The 13,397-nt window shown below is 33.2% G+C and overlaps 1 protein-coding gene across 1 annotated transcript in view; it reads left to right on the top strand.

Annotated features, from left to right (window-relative positions):
- The first annotated feature begins 1,480 nt into the window (after positions 1 to 1,480).
- The window catches only part of LOC142318799 (glycerophosphocholine phosphodiesterase GPCPD1-like), a 151,947-nt gene continuing 140,030 nt past the window's right edge, over positions 1,481 to 13,397 (top strand). The window contains exon 1 of the mRNA XM_075355293.1: positions 1,481 to 1,644. The gene's annotated coding sequence lies outside the window, so the exon portion shown is untranslated. The remainder of the gene's footprint in view (positions 1,645 to 13,397) is intronic.

Here is a 13,397-nt window from a genome sequence, read left to right as displayed (position 1 = left end):
AGGTTCCCAAACCGAGGAGGGCCGGTGCTTCCGTCCTCTTATAAACCACCAGCGATGATCAACACCATGGCAAAGATACTCGAGCGCATGCTGCTGGAGAGGTTGACCAGAGTTATTGAGGAGGCAGGGGGACTTTCGAGTAAACAATTCGGTTTTCGCAGAGGAAGATCTGCTTTGGATGCGGTATCGGAAGTTGTTGGTATGACAAGGAGATTGTTGGGCCGCCGTAATCCCTACAATAAAAGGTAACAACAATGCTACGGCAACCCGCTGTTTATTACCCTTATAGCTTATCGTTAACACTTGTTTGAAGATATTTCCCGATTTCACCTTTTCTCGATTTATTTATTTATTTTTCAGACATCAATATTCTTCTTGTTTTCTTTTTTTTATATAATTTTCAGAAATTCATATTTTTGTATAAAATTTCCAATACACACATATCAAAAAATCATATGGTTGACAGTCAAAAAATTTTTAACTTTAATGGGGTCAAAAACGCGTTAGACGTTTAAAACGTCTAATTAACGCGATCCGATAATTTTTTTTTCAAACGGGGTTTTCTCTTCGGGATTTGCTCTATACAACTGTTTTCTTCTCATTTTTAGGAGAATTTTTTTTGTTCTACTGTGTAATAATTACAATTTAAGATACGTAGGGAAAACTAAACGAAAGATAGAAACTGGAATAAAGAAGCATTTACCTCATTACAAGTATAAAAAACCAAACAAATTCAGTTTATAACAGATTTATAGATAATCCAGAGATCTATATTTAGATAATGTTGGGGGACATTATCTATAGTTACAGAATTTATTAGAAACACGGTTGTTAAAAATTGTTCGTACTAATCAAGAATCAGCTAGCTGGGAAAACTTATTTTATTTTTAGTAATGTACAAATTTTCATGATTTTAAAATCATTTTACTATAAAATTTGGTTTGATTTGTCGTTGTGAAAGAATTAATTTTAAATTAATGCTATATTGAATTTAAGTAAACTGGCAATACTTCTAATAACGTTCCCTTTTTCCTTATTACATTGTCAAGAATCATATTCATGTTTTGTATGTAAAAAGGAAACTTGTTTATTCATCCGAAATATTCTATACAATATTTCTAGATAGCCGATGTCTGTGGCGAAGCGGTAGCCTTTCTGCTTTTTAGGTAGGAACTTAAAAAATGTTTTTATAGAGCCTAAGTGACGGAAGGGCATCGGTTAAGGATATACGATTTTATTTCCTATCTTTCGCGTTTTGAAATATAAAACATAATTGAATCCTACACGACTTAGCAGCAGTGTAGAACCGAACGTATAATTAATTGAAAGGAAGTGAAGTGACAGTACTCTTCATAAGCCGGGGCGCGTAGAACAAGCGGAACGTAACGTTTAATAATGATGTAGGTATGAACATCCTTGTTTATAAATCTTGTCAGTATAACAAACACCAGTGAATCATGCGAATCGTATATAAATGAACAACTATTATATTTATTATATTCGTTGTATAAGCTTTAAAAAATTGTTGCGATTATTTATTGATAATGTGAAAAGTGTGTTCAGAGTGTCAACAACCATTTTTTTAATTATTTTTTCATTAATAAGCTGATTTTACTGAGTTTCCGAAAAAGAGCGATATTACAGGTTAGAAGGTGTATTTTTCTAAATTTACTTGAACGTAAAACAAAATTTTAACTAACGTTTTATCAGTTTGTTTCGTTATATACGTTATACTGCCTCCTCTATTTATTTTACATATTTCTGTGACTAATCACTTATCTCCATTTGCATGTTAAAATTATCTGCTTGTTAATTTTTAAAATAACAAATTACAAGTTAAATTTTAAACTGCGACGTAATATTCCTATTTGAGTGCGTAAATGATGAAAAGCGATATTATCAACACTATGTATTATTATAAATATATATTTTTCTACTCTACTTGACATCATACTAAATATTCTTTACCAGTTTTAAACTGAATTTTTTAAATTTTTTGTCGATTAATAATATTGAAGCGTTTATCTGTACATAGATTTTTTTTAGTTTTAAAGATTTTCTTTCTTGAATTCAATCGGATTATTATATTGTATCATTTATTTATTGTATCATTTTTTAAGAGTTTTTGCGGGTTCCTTTGTTTAAACAAACTAATAACTTAAGAACCAGTGACATAATTTCAATGAAATATTCATCATCGAAAAGTTTTATTAGAAGGAACGGTGTCATTTGCCCTAAGCATCAGGCCGGAGAATCTGAAGAAAAATCGTTTTCGACTACTTTCCAGCTTATTTTGTGTTTTCCTCAATACTTTACGGAATAATAATGAAATAATACACGATTTAAACAATTTTTATCCAAAATGGTATGAAATTCTGGTCTTCTCTTCATCTCTTCCGGTGGAAAATGGTTTTTTGTCGGTTTCTCTCGCTTAATGTATCGTATAACAAAATTTACAAGCCGTACAGGTTCTTTCTACTACTACATATCACCCTTGTTTTACGCCTTGCTTTATTACTCTTCTATATTTCTTATAAGTATGTAGGATTGGTTTTTTTAAGTATTCTTTAAAGTCATTTGAATATTTGTCAATGATAGAATAATTAATTATTTACAAAAAAAATAGGCCTAGAATATTTACTACCTCGTATGTAATACGTAAGCTATTATTTGTGAGGTAAAATTACCTAAACTATGATAAAGGCGATAAAAAATTACGATAAGCTAAATATTTGATGTAGTAAAATCAATATCGCTTTAAAATAAATACTGTAAAAAAATTACTTTTTTAAAGAAAATCCTTACAAATGATGTAAACAATCTTTAAAAATCTTTTCTCAGATGCTGTATGCTAATGAGTATCACGCATCAGAACTTTAAATTGTTTGAAGCTAATTACAGAGAAAAAAAGAAATGAAAACATAGCTTTGTTTAAATTTTCAATCTTTTCTTTTTTATATTTAGCTTCCGGAATCAGCATAAGGTATTAACTTCAGAAGATGATATGTATAAATGTAAATGAAGTGTAGTCTTGTACAATCTCAGATCGACCGTACCTGAGATGAGTGGTTAATTGAAACCCAACTTAACTTAATTTAATTGAAACCCAATTTAAATTTGAATACTATATCATGGATACCGGTGTTTTTTGGTAACACAAAAAACACCGGTATCCATGATATAGTATTCAAAATTAAATTTGCAATCTTAAATTTAAATAGGCAGTCTTAGAGAGAGGGAGAGGGAGAGAAATTAAACCATAATTTCAGAATACAGTTTAAATTTAAGAAATCCTAAAATAACTTTTCTTTAAGGAAGGGAACATTTTTCTCTAAAAATGCGCTCATTCCCACTACATTCATTATATGTACATTACAGAAGGGTAAAAAAATTAGTCTGTACTTGGCTGTTTAATCTATATATATCACCCACTGTTAGTAAATGTAGGATCTTCGTTAAGCGGTAGTTTAAAGAAAAAAATATTTTTAAATACGGTAGTCAGGCAAACGGAAATACAGTAAGAGCTTGTATAGAGTCGTCCCTTCACCCCCCAACCGGATATCCAATTAAGTATAACTCAGTTGGGGAGAGTGTCCATTTACTCTAAGGAGGCGTCTCCCACCCACCGGTAGTACGCCCGGCACGGCAGGTTAGCCTCCCCGGTCTCGGATCTTTACTTCTTTGTTTGCCTGCCTCAAATTCCTCGCCTCAGAGATGAAGTCTGGCTACGCCGCCCCCCACTCCCTCAGCAGGGAACCGGGTCTTATGCCACGCCTCAAACCGGCGGCACCGACCCCACCGAGTGCCAGGGCACCCGCAGGGCCGACACCGCCGGCCGGGACTCGGTCTTTCTTTTACCCAACTTCTCCCCAGGAGTTCCCTCCCTTCTCAGGAACCCGCATACCTCGGTATACGGGCCCTCCACGGAGGGACTGTCCTCCCATCCCTACTACATTCCCCGTCTTCTAGCTTCTTCTTCCTTAGATCGGAGAACTTCACCAGCGAACCTTCTAAACCAATTCCAGTTTACATCACTGAACACCAGCCAGTTGATTAAAATATCTGGTGTTAGCCTGTTTGCAGAGATCTCACTTCTGTTGCGTGTCTATCTGGGACAAACAAAAATAGTATGTTCAGCGTTGTCTATCTCTTGGCAGTAATCACACTGCGGTGTAGCCTTTTTTCCAATTTTATATAAGTACTGACCAAAGGAGCCATGACCCGTCAATAATTGTGTAACATAGAAGTCTACGTTGCCCCTTCTTTTACCTTTCCAATCTCTTATGTTAGGGATTAGTCTTCTGGTTCAATCCCCCACGTTTGAGCAAGCCCATGCATTCTGCCATTCCTGATCTATTAAAACTGCAACCTCATCTCTTGACAATCCCGTAAATCTTAATGTACGCCCTTAATTTGACTTGTTAGTCAATAGGGGGGACCTCAGTCAGTATACACAGTGCATCATATGAAACAGTCCTGTACCCTGCAGCAACCCGTAGCAAAGCAAGCCGATGAACGCTTCTTAGTTTCATTTTGTTCCTCTGGATGTTCATAGCGTCTCCCCATACCGGGGCCGCATATAGTATCGCAGACGTAGTGGCTGGTGTTATCAACCTCCTAATCTCCATCCTTGGTGCGCCGTGGTTATGAAAGAGACCCTTCAGAGCCTTGATAGTGGGGGTTACCCTCTTACTTATCATATCGACATGGTTCCCGAATTTTAGGCTTTTGTCCAGTATAACTCCAAGATATTTTGCATTATTGACCTCTATAATTCGTTCTCCTCTAATGTCTAAGTTGATATTCCTTATCCGTCTTCTTCCAGAGAAAATTATACAGCTAGATTTCGTAGGGGATATCTGCAGCAAGTTCCTTTCTAGCCACTCATCTATTAGACTTAAAGCCCGATTGGCTTTTTCCTCTATGTTCACGACCTCCTTATCTTCAACTAAAACCGCTAAATCATCAGCATACCCTATCACGAATACCCCCTCCGGGTAGTTCAGTCTGAAAACCCCATCGTAAAAGATGTTCCAGAGGATGGGTCCAAGTACGAACCCCTGAGGGACACCTCCAAAAATTTGGAATGTAGACTTCCCCTCTAGCGTTTTCACTTCAATATATCTTTGATGAAGGTATTGATTGATTTGATTAATCAGGTAATCGCTAATGTTCATTCCTTGTAATGCTTCAATTATTGATGGCCATGGAACGGATCCGAATGTGTTTTTAATGTCTAACATTACCATTAAGGGAAGTTTCCTGGTCCTCCTCGATCCTCTTCTGCTTGTTAATGCCCAGTTCATGACTCTATTTATCGCATTTATCGTTGAATGTCCCTTCCTGAAGCCATATTGCTCTGGGTGTAGGCAGTCCCTCTCTTCGAGTTCTTCTCTCAGCCTGGCTGCTATTAATTTTTCAGCGACTTTGCCAATGTTATTTAAGAGACTGATTGGTCTGTAACCTCCTTGTCCGTTGTTTGTTCCTGCTTTAGGGAAGAATACTGTCCTGGATGCTTTCCAGCAATCAGGAAAAGTGCAGTTTTGGAGTCCATAACTGGCTATGTCTACCATTTCCCAGGGAATAATCTTTGCCAGTCCTTTAATAACGGCAGCCGGTATTCCGTCCGGTCCTGGGCTTTTTTAATGATTCAGTTTATTAATTGCCTCCAGGACTTCCTGTTGTGTGAATCTGCCACCTTCACATCTGATCACTTCTCTATTAGCAGACTTCTCTCTAGGGAACAAGGCTCTTAGTTGTTGTGCCGACATTTCGTTACTTAATGTCGGCACATGTCTACCCAAACGTTTGGGTAGACAAGTATTCTTAAATACTTGTAGAAGAACAAATTAACCGATACAAAAGTCCATCATTTATAAGTTTAAACTAAAAAAAAACAAACATGCGTAAAATAAAAATAATTATATTTACATTAAAATGTTAAATTACTTAATAAATAATAAACAATAATAATAATTATGAAGTCTGTATGCGAGACACACGCGCGCACGCGCTGTAATAAAATAATGTATTTATGAAACAAATACTTAGTTTACGTACATAGTAGATATTGACTAATATTGATTTAGATTTAATTCTATTAATCAATATTTAATTCTTGAATTATCAAGTTCTCTTAGAATCAGCTCAGTCCTTTCCAAAGTAGGCCAAAAGAAAATATAAATAAATAAAAAAAATACTGGAATCATGTACCCTGTGAGTAGGTAAATACTCTTATGTAAAATAATCTATACGAGTAGGTAAAATTCCATTTAAACGTAAAAATAGATTTGAGAAAATTTAGTGTGTAGATCTACATATTACAGATGACATTTTATTTTGTTAGTACAATGAAATATTGCTATTTCGAAATCCAAGAGAACAGTTTTTCAATTAGCAAAAACTACAATATTTTTTAACACACAATATGGCTTATCGAATAAATAAAAATCTGATGTGTACACCACATGACTTTCTTATACGCTTATTAAATTACACTATTTTATACACATTTTTAGATAGATTTCATAAAATAGCTACCTATGTAATGGGTACCATGATTCGAATTGCGGAAAATTTCGACATATCTTTGCGTTTCACAATTCCCAGACCCCAAAACCATTGTCAGCTCCAAAGTTTATATATATATATATATATATATATATATATATATATATATATATATATATATATTTCAATTTCTTGTGGACACAATAACTACCGTAATTTTGCGCCAATCACTTTCAAATTGATACATAAAATATAATCACCCAAAATCTCGGTGGAGTTTGTTAACGGGTAAAATCGGACCATGAGGGTAGAAATGAATGGGGGCTTTTTTGAAAAAAAAAAATCGCTATAACTTTCTTATTAAATAAAATATCGAATTCGTTTAAAGTTTCCACTATTCTGTGGATAAGGGCCTAAAACTTTAAGTAAAGTCTTTTGATATCGCCAACCATTGGCCGAGGGGGTGGAAAAAATGAAGTTTCGAAGACAAAAAAAATCATACCTCCCTTAGTAGGCGCAGTATAGAATAGGTTTAAAGTGGTCATTAGTCCTCTAAACATTACCTAAAACATTTATCTGAAACAATTTTTGATATGACGAATCCAATCATGGCAAGGGATGACCAAAATATTGCCTGAACTGTAAGAAGATGCGGCTTGTCGTATGCTAAACATGTGAAACTTTTTTCACATGCAACCATTGTCGTATTTAGTAAATTTTAAGTTTTTGTTAACTTTAAGGAGTAAATATCTTTTATCCCCTACATTTTTTTTTTTTTTTTTTTTTTTGATAACCTCCGGATGAGGTCCCGGGTTTGAATCCCGGCGTGGCATTTTCACACACGCTACAAATCATTCATCTCATCCTCTGAAGCAATACCTAACGGTGGTCCCGGAGGTTAATAAACACAAAAATAAAACTATATATATATATCTCCCCCCTACATAGACCGGTGAAATCTGGCTTCGCCTTCCGGTGTGCCGAAAGGGATTTTTTTTAAATGAAAAGTACATAAAATTTTATTTTATTAATAAAACTTCTGATATATATATATATTATATACATACATATATTTTAATCGTAATATTGAACTATTATTTATAGTAAAATTTGTTTTTTACAATCACAGGTTGATAATTATTAATAAATCTATATATTTAAATTAAAAAAAAAAAAAAGTTAAAAAAGGAGATGAAGTCTGATTCGAACCGATATGGTTTCCCCTTGTAAGATCAAATATTTCATTAATTAAATTATCATTTGGCTATAATTCTGGAACCAATGAAAATAAGTACCATTTATGATATATCGTTGAAAAATTGTCAATGAGGGCTTATTACTGCATTTAAGAAAATGTACAAAATCCAATTTTTTTCGATTTTGGGCTTTATTGGACACTTTTGGTCCAGTCGATTGCAATCAGAAGGAGAGGTGCACAACTAGATATTACAACAGTCCTAAATCCAAAATATCAACATCCTACAGCTAATCGTTTTTGAGTTATGCGAGATACATACGCACATACGTACGTACAGACGTCTCGCCGAAACTAGTCAAAATGGATTCAGGGGTGGTCAAAATGGATATTTCCGTTGAAATCTGAAAACCGAAATTTTTCGCGATCACAATACTTTACTTCGTACAAGGAAATAAAAATGTAACAAAAAATTGTTTTTCTTCTTAAAATTAATTTTAATTCAATATACTGTTTAGTTCAAAGACGTAAATTATATTGACGTACATTACTGATGTAAATGAAAGATTATTTTTGTTTTTCGCACATTATAAATGCTTATATGTAGTTTCTTATGTAGTTTTATACAGAGTTAAAAAGTTTTCCTTAAACATTCTCTTCTCTTTGAATCATTTATTGTACGCAGGAGTGGATACAGGTTTTATATGAAGAAAGAATGGGCGGGGCATAGACCAGTCTTTTCCGAACTGGTTTGCGTCCCGCCTTAAAAATCCTTGAAATGTTTTTAACGTTCTTAATTTTTTATTTTTAGAATTCGATTATGAGCGGTATTGAAAGTGAAAATTATTTTTAAAAACACTTAAATCAGATAATCGGGTCTGAAGACACTACATAACTGACTTTCCAATTTTTTAAAAAAAGGAGCTTGTCGATTCGACTCGCATGAATTAATTTATATATATTCAAGCTTTACTCTTCACCAAATGTTGATTCCTTTTTTGTTCTGTAACATTAATTGTTTTTTATTCAGTGAAATATCTTTTTAACAAAAAATTGAATCGTCACGTCAAGACTTGAAGATATTTTTTTTGTCAACAACATTATTTAGTACTGAATCGTTATGAATTAGCCTGATGTTATTCTAATATTTGAAGTATTTTTGTGAATATTTAGGAAAATTAGTTTGAAAGCTTCGTGTATAAAAACATGTGCCTGTATTCCAGAGTACTCGTAGTTTCCTTAAATAGAAACGCCTTTGCGTTTCTTGCGAAAGCTTTTATTTATACGGACAGAGTTTTTGGTGGCCCATTCATACTTTAAATAAAAATAAATAATATAAATTATTTATGTACATTAAATAAAATTAAATATAGTGTAACAGGAGCAATATAACAGACCAAAATAATGAAACGAATCCAGAAGGAAGTAAAAGAGATCCTTTCTCACGCTAACAGGTCAGTTTAACAGTCTGTTCTTTGTAACAGGCAATGGTACCTCCAAAATCTATTGTCCGACGAGAAGGTTACCGGGCCGGATGAAGAATTTATGGGATAACGTATGTGCGCAGACGATGAAAGTTATCACGCTTCAACAGTTAAAGAATGAAGCAGGTACTGGTTGTGCCGGTCAAGGAATATTTCCAGGACCAGCGGGAACAGTGAAAAGCTAAACGAGTAGTTCTTCGAGGCCGTGTTCAGTGTAGTTACGATCAGTGAGTAGTGCTGCGAATAGTTCTGCGAGGCCATGTAGAGTACGACACAGGCAATCCAGTGTTAACAATGGTTGAATGCAGGAAGTTGTTCGGCGGGTTACTGATAAACCGTAGTAAAAGTGACAATATTATATTCATTCATAAAGTGTAGGGCAGTTCCTTTGTAAACAGTAAAAGCAATAATACTTGAAGAGAATTAAATTGTATGAACTTTAGACTAGTCTAATCTTATCTTGTTGTTAATGCAATATTAAGTATTAATATTAGCGGTCATTATAATATTTTTAGTAAACTGGACTGTATTCTGGTTTTTATAATTGAACAGTCTTTAAACAAATCTTCTCCTTACTCGAATTACTATTTTGTATGACAGTATCCACCGTTATCTTTATTATTATTTATTTATTTTACTTTTTGCGTTTTCTCATGTAATCATTCTCATCTTAAGCATTCTCATCTAATCTGTAAACACTTTCTATCAATAAATGTTTTACATCACTTAAATGTTGTGTTATTACTCCCAATGTAGCCTTTGACTTGTGCCCATAACAATTTTGTTGGGTTAAAATTGTAATGGTATGGAAGAAGACGCAACACGTTACAATTTTTTGATTTTGCGATTTCATCTGCTTGATGATGAATATAATTTTGTTTAACTGATTTTACCATTTTAAAAATTCTACTTTTAACATGTCTTCGGTGTACGCGATTTTCTTCGATTGTAACCGATCGGAAATTTCCGGTTTTCGGGTCGAAGCTTTGGAATTTTTTCAGTTATCAGGCAATGGTACGGTGTATTATTCATAACAACGACAGATTCTTCAGCAACAATTTGACAACGTTTTTAAATCGCTGCATTATCACCATTCATGCCATCGTGATACTCTTGGTAAGATCAAGATTCAAATACCTGTAAACCACCTTGAAAAGCCCATTTTCACTTCCTATGTGCGTTATTATTAATCGTTTATCTTTTCCAGCCGGAGTTTTCACTCAATTGACAAATGTTTCATAAAAGCGTCTTTTGCTCTCATTATTTCTTTAGCCAATTATACCTTTCCTGTATATGTCTCGCATTGACCCAAGTATCATCTAAATAATAAATCGTTTTTCCCTGTTGATGAAATCGCTTAATTTTTCTTAAAAATTCCCTACGCCATTATATATTTGCGTTCAATCAATAAACAACTATTTTTTATGGACATGAAAAGAAAATTCATTGATTTTAAAACACATGTAATGTACTTCTAGAAAAATTCGGCAGTTCAGAATCGGTATTCTCGGCATTTAATACTTTGTTCAACTTAGGAAGCTCGTTATTAACCCACCGGGTTGGTCTAGTGGTTAACGCGTCTTCCCAAATCAGCTGATTTGGAAGCCAAGAGTTCCAGCGTTCAAGTCCTAGTAAAGCCAGTTATTTTTACATGGATTTGAATACTAGATCGTGGATACCGGTGTTCTTTGGTGGTTGGGTTTCAATTAACCACACATCTCAGGAATGGTCGAACTGAGAATGTACAAGACTACACTTCATTTACATATCATCCTCATTCATCCTCTGAAGAATTATCTAAACGGTAGTTACCGGAGGCTAAACAGGAAAAAGAAAGGAAGCTCGTTATTGAAAGAAAACAAATGAACTTTTTTCTGATAGCGGTTTTCGTAAAATCAATTTATGAACGTCTAACTTATCAATAATTTTCACACGTTTTCGAATCTTTTCAGGGTTACCATGTTTGCCATAAATTTTATGTTTCTTTATTATATTAAAAATTATTTTTTCGCTTACGCCTGTTGTAGTACTTACTTTCCGAGCAATGCCTCTGATTGCAGTTTCAGTGTTATCTTGTTTTAGTTATATATACGTTATTGATTATCATTTTTTTTGGAGCTACTTTTCCCGACTAGTGATTCACAATAGAATCACTCATTGTTAAAACCCAATTAACACAAAAACACAACTTAAATTAAAATTAATGAAAATAACACTGAATAAAATTGTTATAAAAATGAACTATAAACTATAACATTAACGTAGATTAAAATTCTTTCACTGAAATTAATAATGTTGCGAACCATTTAGTACAGTCAATTTGTATTTTTATTTGAAAATCCTTACCTACCGATTGATGTTTTTTCCATATGTTAGTGGTGATGAGGGAAGCTTAACTCCAGATTTGTAACATCCCCCTCCCAGAGATTTTTGAAAAACTCAAAAAGTTTTTGAAATGCGTTTTTCTCTGAATCTATGCATTTTAGAGAAAAGTTTTTCAAACAAAAAGTGTAGAGGACATTCTCCTCTACAATTAATGACTTTGAAGTTTTGCCGTATAATTTGAAATTGAAATACTAGGTGGCGCTGAAGTTGTAAAAAACGTGTTTTTTCGGGTTTTTCACCGGAAAAAATTGTTTTTCGTTTGTATTGCATTTGGAAAAGTTGTTAATCTAAAAAAAAAACAGACCACTTTTATTTAAACAATTTTCTTGTACGACTTACCGTTTTGGAGTTGTAGCTAGTGAAAATGTTACTATTAAGATTATTGACCTGTGAATTGGGCACGTGTTCGAAACCGGTCTAGTCGCTGAACAATGCTGATCTCCTCGGCTACAGTAACAAAAGGACCGCTGCGTTGCCATTGTACCGCTATAACTCTGGAATGCTAAGTCATACAAGAAAATTGTTTAAATAAAAGTTGTCTGTTTTTTGGAGATTAACAACTTTTCCAAATGCAATACAGACGAAAAACAATTTTTTTCCGGTGAAAAACCCGAAAAACATGTTTTTTACAAATTCAACGCCACCTAGTATTTCAATTTCAAATTATACGACAAAACTTCAAAGAAATTAATTGTAGAGGAGAATGTCCTCTACATTTTTTGTTTGTAAACCTTTTTTCTAAAATGCATAGATTCAGAGAAAAACGCATTTCAAAAACTTTTTGAGTTTTTCAAAAATCTATGGAGGGGATGTTGCAAATCTGGAGTTAAGCTTCCCTCATCACTCCTAACACATGGACAAAAGATCAATCGGTAGGTAAGGACTTTCAAATACAGCCTATTTTGATGACAAATTGCCTGTACTAATTACAAATTATCGTTATTAAACATTAATAACAAAGACTAAACAAAACTTTTATTTGCTTATGATCGGCATGCCACGGCGCCAGACAAGTGAGAGCTTACAGTACATTATTATATGCATAAAGCAATAATTGCACTTGTACGTGGGAATAAGAGAATGATTCAGCTAACTACTGAGATATTACTCATAAATGCTGAATTCGCATCTACTGCACGTTTCGTGAGAAAAGTTTAACTGTGTAATGATCTTTAATCGGTGGAAGTGAATCTGATTAGCGTCGCTTCAACAAGCGTTACAGCCGTAAGAAAGATTAATATATAATCCAAAGCAACAAATTATTATAACCTTTTCTCTGAGAAGCAGTTCATTATTTAATTTACATTGTTTTCATTTATTAGGGAAACATTTAGAGGCAGAAAAATTTTAAATGTAAATAATGAGAACTCATATGTAAATAATTGATATAATTAGAAGTTAGATACATTTTAATATTAACAGTTCTAAACAAAGTTAACTGATTTAGGAAAATAGAAAACTTATTATAGCTCGTTTTTCATATATATATTGAATGTATGTATTTTTTCCAAGGTAATTCGAATTTAATTGTATGAATAGAATAGATGTAATTAAAAATATATTTTTAAAATTTTATTCTAACAAACTAATTATTATAGTATGTAAATAACTAATACAATTGTTAACGCTTATTTGGCAATTTTTTCATTACTTTACCTTTTCCTTTTTTTGTCAGATTTTATTTTTCTGTTTAAATTGTTTTTGCGTTTATACGTTTTGTAAGTGCTCAATGTTATTGCAGTCATCAACTTAATTATTGTTATTAATGTACATAATTAACGTAAAGAAAAATTTATTTTTCAAGTATTGTTTTCGCATTACCT

Source organism: Lycorma delicatula, chromosome 2 (genome assembly GCF_047948215.1).
Source record: "Lycorma delicatula isolate Av1 chromosome 2, ASM4794821v1, whole genome shotgun sequence".
NCBI lineage: Eukaryota > Metazoa > Arthropoda > Insecta > Hemiptera > Fulgoridae > Lycorma > Lycorma delicatula.
The sequence above is the reverse complement of the archived record's forward strand: the minus strand, read 5'-3'. Positions and strand labels throughout refer to the sequence as shown.